Here is a 6,839-nt window from a genome sequence, read left to right as displayed (position 1 = left end):
TTTATCTTCTCTACGATGATGCGTTCAGTATGCTGTGCATAGTAGTTTACCTACATTCTCATTTTCTTAATCATTGTTAAACCTACTACTGCATTAGCCCCATTTAATTTTATATTTGTAATCCTGTATTCACCTGACCAGAACTCCTGTTCCGAACTTGACTAATTATCAGTATATTTAATTTCAACCAATCCATTTCCTTTTTCTTTTTTTTTTAAATTTCCTAACCAACCCGCCTTACTAAATGGTCTAACATTCACAGAATCGCAGATTTGTTACTCCTGATGACTACATCCCGGCCCAGAGATCCGAATGGGGGACTGTTTTACCTCCTGAATATTTTACCCTAGAGAATACCGTCATCATTTAACCGTACAATACAGCTGCATGCCCTTGTGAAAAATTACGGTTGTAGTTTCTCCTTGCTTTCTGCAGTTCACAGTACCCGCTGAACAAAGCTATTTTGGCTGATGTTACTAGGTCGGATCAGTCAATCATCGGGACTGTTGCCCCTCCAACTACTGAAAAATTTGCTGCCTCTCTTCAGGAACCACATGTTTGTCTGGCCTCTCAACAAATACCACTGCGTTGTGGTTGCACCTACGGTACGGCCATCTGTATCGCTGAGGCACGCAAGCCTCCCCACCAACGGCATATCTCATTTCTGCCCTATTTAGAGGTCACGTTGTGTGAATTATCATATTTACGCATTCTGTGTGCGCCGTACAGTATATTTACACTGAATGTTGGTGACTTACTCTCTGTTGATGCACAGTATGTAAATACGACATTATCCCTTTTAGAGCCGTGGTAAAATTACTGCACTATTTCATTGGTTTACTTTCACTGTCTATAGCGGCTCAAATATTGGTCGTAATGCATTAATATTCTCGTTGACATTTTCCCACGCCTACCGACAGAACTGTTATGGCACAAACAGTTCTACATTCAAAACTGCAACAATTATCGGCGTAAACGTGTGAATAAATGTAGACTATACAGTGTTCACAGCGTATATTATGTTAAAACAAGAAAATGCACAACACGATTATGCTGAAAATACTCACTAGTGACGTGTAAATGTGCTACTGACCTACGGCCACAGAGGAAAAAAGCACAAAAATCGTCAGGACCTGTTAAATTAACGTTAACACTCAGTCTGGTAACTTGTAGCACACGTTCACGCGGCACAACATTAATGATACAGTGAATTTAAGTCACGGGTCTGTCTCGAATTTATAAATTAAGAAAAATTTCCTCCTCACTTTCAAAGAGTTGTGAGCCAACAGTCTTTGACAAATGGACAAATGAAGTATTGATTTTAAAATTAACGAGTCCGCTCAGGACAGAAATGTATTGCATCCGACGGAGACAAGTAGACCGGATCTCTTGAAATTTTATAATAGGCATCTGTGGCAACACCAAAGTACAGAAGGTATCTATAACAATTAGAACCAATTTCACTTTCTGTAATCTAGATACAGATGGTAGAATATCATATCTTGACGAGTAATTCAGCACATTTAGGTCCACGGCTAAAGTTTAGATGGATGTTCGATTACGACTGGATATAAAGATATGTCATACAACAGTTTATGATGGGCGAGACCCCACTTGCGATACAGTGACAAAGCTTCGAATGAAACAGCGACTACCGAGTAAAGTAGCACGGCTGTAGCAGAAGATCATGGGAGCAAAGAATCCCGGCAATGACGAAACGCTGTAACGTCAGATGTAGCAACACCAACCACCGATTACGACGTTGTGGGTGTGGCAAGGAGTTAGCACCGTAGTAACACTGACATAGAGGTAAGGCACAACTACAGCAGTACCAGTAGGGCAGTTACTACACGTCCCAGTCAAGTGATGTGGCCTGTGTGGCTGAAAACAGTGATTCAGCAAATAAGTACACACCGAGCTAAGATAAACACTCGACATTTTTAGCCACAACTCCGGACAGACGAAAAGACAGAGATGGCGAGCACGAGGGATCAAAGGAGTCTGAATATTTATTATTATACATCATTTGTTAAGGATACGTTTTGCACAGAGGTGTTGTGGAGCGGACGGGAGGCGTGCCGAGATACTCCTCGCATTTGTGATGAACAGTGTCTCCGGATAAACATCGGGTCTGCCTAGTTTGAGGGTCATCCCGGGTTCGAATCCCAGTCCAGAACAATTTTCGTTCTTCGCCACTGAATGCACATTAAGTCCCAATACAGCTGATATCAATAGTTCCTTCCCTTTCTCTCCCGCCCCCCCCCCCCCCCCCCCACGTTCAATTTACATAATATTTTCAGATTGTTCTATATTTTCGGCGATGATTTTAGAGAGGTCACTATTTCGCATGAAAATTGTTGCAATAAGGGTAGGAACGCGTTCTTCAGTGATTGGGATATTTAATGGATGAGTATGGGGTTAATTCAGATTTTCTGAGTGATTGGATACTGTGCAATAATGCAGGGATGCGGACGTAGGTGATTAATGGCGCAGCACCCTTAAGTGATTTCTGTTTGACAATTAATAAGGGATTTAAAAGATTTGCGGCATATTTAAAATTTGCCAATGGTACTGTGAATTAGCTGAAATCGCTGCTAACACTTTCATTTTGTCTTGCATAATTTTGTAGTGAATATCATTCATTTCGTTTCATCAGTGTATATGTACGAGGCGTATTTTTCAAGTAAGTACCGTTTCGAAATTAAAAAGAGACGTCCTAAGATACTCAATAATTTTATTTTTGCATGAAAGCCTGTACCTTAATCTACTTTTCTACATATTTTCCGTCAATATTGAGGCACTTGTCATGACGTTGTACCAGTTTTTGAATACCCTCCTCATAGAAGTCTGCCGCCTGACTTGTTAACCACTTGAAGACGCTGACCGCCCAGGTGTTTCATCAAGTGCAGAGACAGATAGTAGTCACTGGGCGCAAGTTCGGGGCTGTACGGAGGATGATCTAGAGTTTCCCATCGAAAAGATGAGATGAGATCTTTGGTCTGTTTCAACATATGCGGACGGGCATTGTCTTGCATCAAAACGATGCCCTTGCTCAACTTCCACGGACTGTTGCTTTGATTCTGGTGCGATGTTGGCTACCCAATGTTTCATCGCCCGTAACAGTTTGGCTTAAGAAATCATCACTGTCATTGTGGGACCGCTCAAGGGAAGTCAGTGCACTGTCTAAACGTTTGGTTTTGTGCACATCCGCCAACATTTTCGGTACCCAAGGTGCGTTCAATTTTCGGTAATTCAAGTGCTCGGTCACAATGCCATACAAAACACTACGAGAAACATTAGGAAAGTCATCCCGCAAGAAGGAAATCGTAAAGCGTATGTTTTCTCTCACCTTATTGTCCACTTCCTGCACCAAACTTTCATTAACGACCGAAGGACGCCCAGTCCGTTGTTCATCATGCACATTTGTGCGGCCTCCTTTAAATGCTCTCACCCACTTTCTTACCATTCCATCACTCATAATGATTTTTTCTCCGAAACTGCACAGATCTCACGATGAGTTTCGATCGCTTTTAAGCCTCTATCACTAAGAAATGTTATTATTGCCCGTACTTCACAGTAGGCGGGACTCACGATTATCGGAGGCATCTTAAACACCCAGTACACAACATAAGCAAGGAAGAATCAGACTATAATGACGTCAGTACTTAGATTAAGGTACAGGCTTTCATGTAGAAATAAAATTATTAAGATATCTCAGCACGCCTTTTTTTAAATTTCAAAACGGTACTTACTTAAAAAACACGCCTCGTAATAATACCGTTTTGTTATAAGTAATTGGGAGGATGGATATATTGCGACAAGGAAGCAACAGAGAACGAGTTGTGGACTATATGTGAAGCATAAGATAGAACTGAGGTGGACCACTTTTGTGAAAAACGAATAGCAGAGAAAAATAATTCCCTATTACTATTTGCAATTCGTTAAAGGAAGTGTCAATTACGTAAATTAGATATAAATGCAGTTCCGATAGGTATAAGGACTTTCTTAAGTGAGTCACTTTATTGTTAAGTAGTTTTTAGGGAATAATAAGATGCAATGAAGAATCGGGTAACATTTCTCTGTCAGTCTGCAAGTGCTGATTAAAAGAAGTCGAAACACTTCCTGGCCGATTATAACGGTGCGCCACACGGAGACTCCAACTCGGGTAGAGCACTTGCCCGCGAAAGACAAAGGTCCTGAGTTCGAGTGTCAGTCCGGCACATAGTTTTAATCTGTCAGAAGTTTCAAATCAGCGCACACTCCGCTGCAGAGTGAAAATTTCATTCTAAAAGAAATTATTGGTCATGGAGAACCAAAGATCTACTGGGCTAATATTGTAGATTAAATATGCCCTCAATGAATCTTGAAGTTTAAACTGATTATTCTCAAGCAAAATTACTGTACACAGTTATCAGTTTGACGATGTAAGTTGAGTATGTGTAGAATGACAGTGAGCTAACATGTGGAGACGAGGATGACAGAGAGGAGAGATGTGTGAGCCACCAATGTGTTTCGACACTTCTGAATAAACTGGCGAGCTGTCAAGGTCGTGAAAGCGGGCGAGCTCGGCACCGACGAAACATTGTTACGTCAGATACAGCAACACGCCGGTTGAATACTGAAACTGCGAGCAAATCAAGGAGCCAATAAAGACGAAACGGTAGAAAGGCAGAGCTACTATGGCATCAGAAGGCCAATTAGCGCGCATCAAAACCACGGGTTTGTTAAGGTCTACGTGGTTGAAAGTGGTGCTTCGGCAAAACAAGTAATAAGCAAGCCAGCATAAACAATCGTCGTTTTTTAGTCAAAGGTACTGCTGTCTGGCATCCATCTTCTATGAGAAGAGGTCAGCACTGGTGTACGATGCGACTTGGTCCCACAAGTAGCCACGAAGTGACTTGGCGTCCACTAACTGCAGGTCTACTGCTGGCTCGACGTCCAATGATGCGGAAGTAGCATCACCGACCTCCCACCAGCTGCAGCCAACTTTCAGGCCTGGAGGTCAGTCATTCTAGACCAAGACAGTGCTGCTACTCAATCACATACACATACACTGTCATAGTAATGCCGTACCCACCTACTCGCTAGGGCGGGCACTGGGTACTGCCTTCCTCCACAAGAACCACAGCAGAATTCCATGGTTACTGGTGCAGTCTTCTTTGGACTGCAGGGTTGGGCCCAGTTGCCATACGCGCTGGCACATACTACGCACTTCAGCGGTCCTGCCAAGTTGCTAGCGAGACAGCAAGTCGTGGTCAGCTTGGTGCATCAGTGCTTCCCCACTGTCATGGAATACTTCCAGGTAAGATCAGGTACTGTGGTATGAATGGGACAGCGCTCAAATGGTTTGAATCATACCTAACTGGAAGAGTGCAGAAAGTTGAAATAAGCAGTTCACATAAAATGCAAAAAACTGGCGATTTCTCAAACTGGGGAACAATCAAGACTAGGGTGCTCCAAGGTTCGGTCTTAGGTCCTCTGGTGTTCTTGATATATATTAATGACTTGCCATTCCATATTCACGAAGATGCAAAGTTGGTACTTTTTGCCGATGATACAAGTATAGCTGTCACACCCAACAGACAAGAATTAACTGGTAAAATTTTAAACGATGTTTTTCAGAAAATCATTAAGTGGTTCTCTGCAAATGGGCTCTCATTAAACTTTGACAAAAACAGTGCATACAGTTCCACACAGTATATGGAATGACACCATTAATAAATATAGACTTCGATCAGAAATCGGTAGCTAAGGTAGGATATTCAAAATTTCTAGGTGTATGCATTGATGAGGGGTTGAACTGGAAAAAACACACTGAAATCTGCTGAAACGTTTGAGTTCAGCTACTTACGCTACTAGGATCTGTGCAAATTTTGGCGATATATATCTGAGTAAATTACCTTTCCACGGCCTATTTTCTTTCTCTGCTTTCGTATGGCATCATATTCTGGGGTAACTCATCATTGACTAAAAGAGTGTTCATTGCACAAAAGCGTGTAATCAGGATAATTGCTGGGGCTCATCCAAGATCTTCTTGCAGACATTTATTTAAAGAGCTAGTGATCTTCACTGTCACCTCACAAAATATATATATATATATATATTGTGAGGTGGCAGTGAAGATCACTAGCTCTTCACTTTTGAAATTTGTTATTAACGATACGAACCAATTCGAAAGTAATAGCAGTGTACATGGCTACAACACTAGGAGAAAGGATGATATTCACTACTCAAGATTGAATTTAACTTTGGCTCCCAAGGGGGTAAATTATGCTGCCACAAAAGTCTTTGGTCACTTACCTAATAGGTAAAAGTCTGACAGATATCCATATAGCATTTAAAAGGAAATTAAAAGAATTTCTTAATGGCAACTCCTTCTACTCATTAGATGAATTTTTGGCTGTAGTAAGTGGGTAATTCCCCCAAGCCCCTAGAAAAAAAAATTAAAATATTAAGTGTCATGTAATATTTTGTGTAATGTAATATCTTGTATAGACACCTTTTACTAACCTGACACGTTCTACATCATTAGAAGTGTCGTATTCATGATCTATGGAATCAGAACATATCTAATCTAATCTAACCTGCCTTAAGCACATGCCATGCAGCGTATCGTCACCACAGAGTGCCACTACGAGGGTTGCAGTTTGTTCTCCAGAAAAATGTATGACTAACAATGATGTCTCTCTGAGCAGCCATCAGTCATCATCTTGACAACTATCCCCACTTTACCCTGAGATGCGGCAGTGCCATGGGTGTCCATTGCCCACGCTCACAGCACTCCTCGTCCACGTTTGATTAATTACTATAACTATAGAAAAACTGGGCAATAGCAGCCT

This window comes from Schistocerca gregaria, chromosome 5, assembly GCF_023897955.1.
Source record: "Schistocerca gregaria isolate iqSchGreg1 chromosome 5, iqSchGreg1.2, whole genome shotgun sequence".
In the NCBI taxonomy this organism is placed as follows: Eukaryota; Metazoa; Arthropoda; class Insecta; order Orthoptera; family Acrididae; genus Schistocerca; species Schistocerca gregaria.
The sequence above is the reverse complement of the archived record's forward strand: the minus strand, read 5'-3'. Positions refer to the sequence as shown.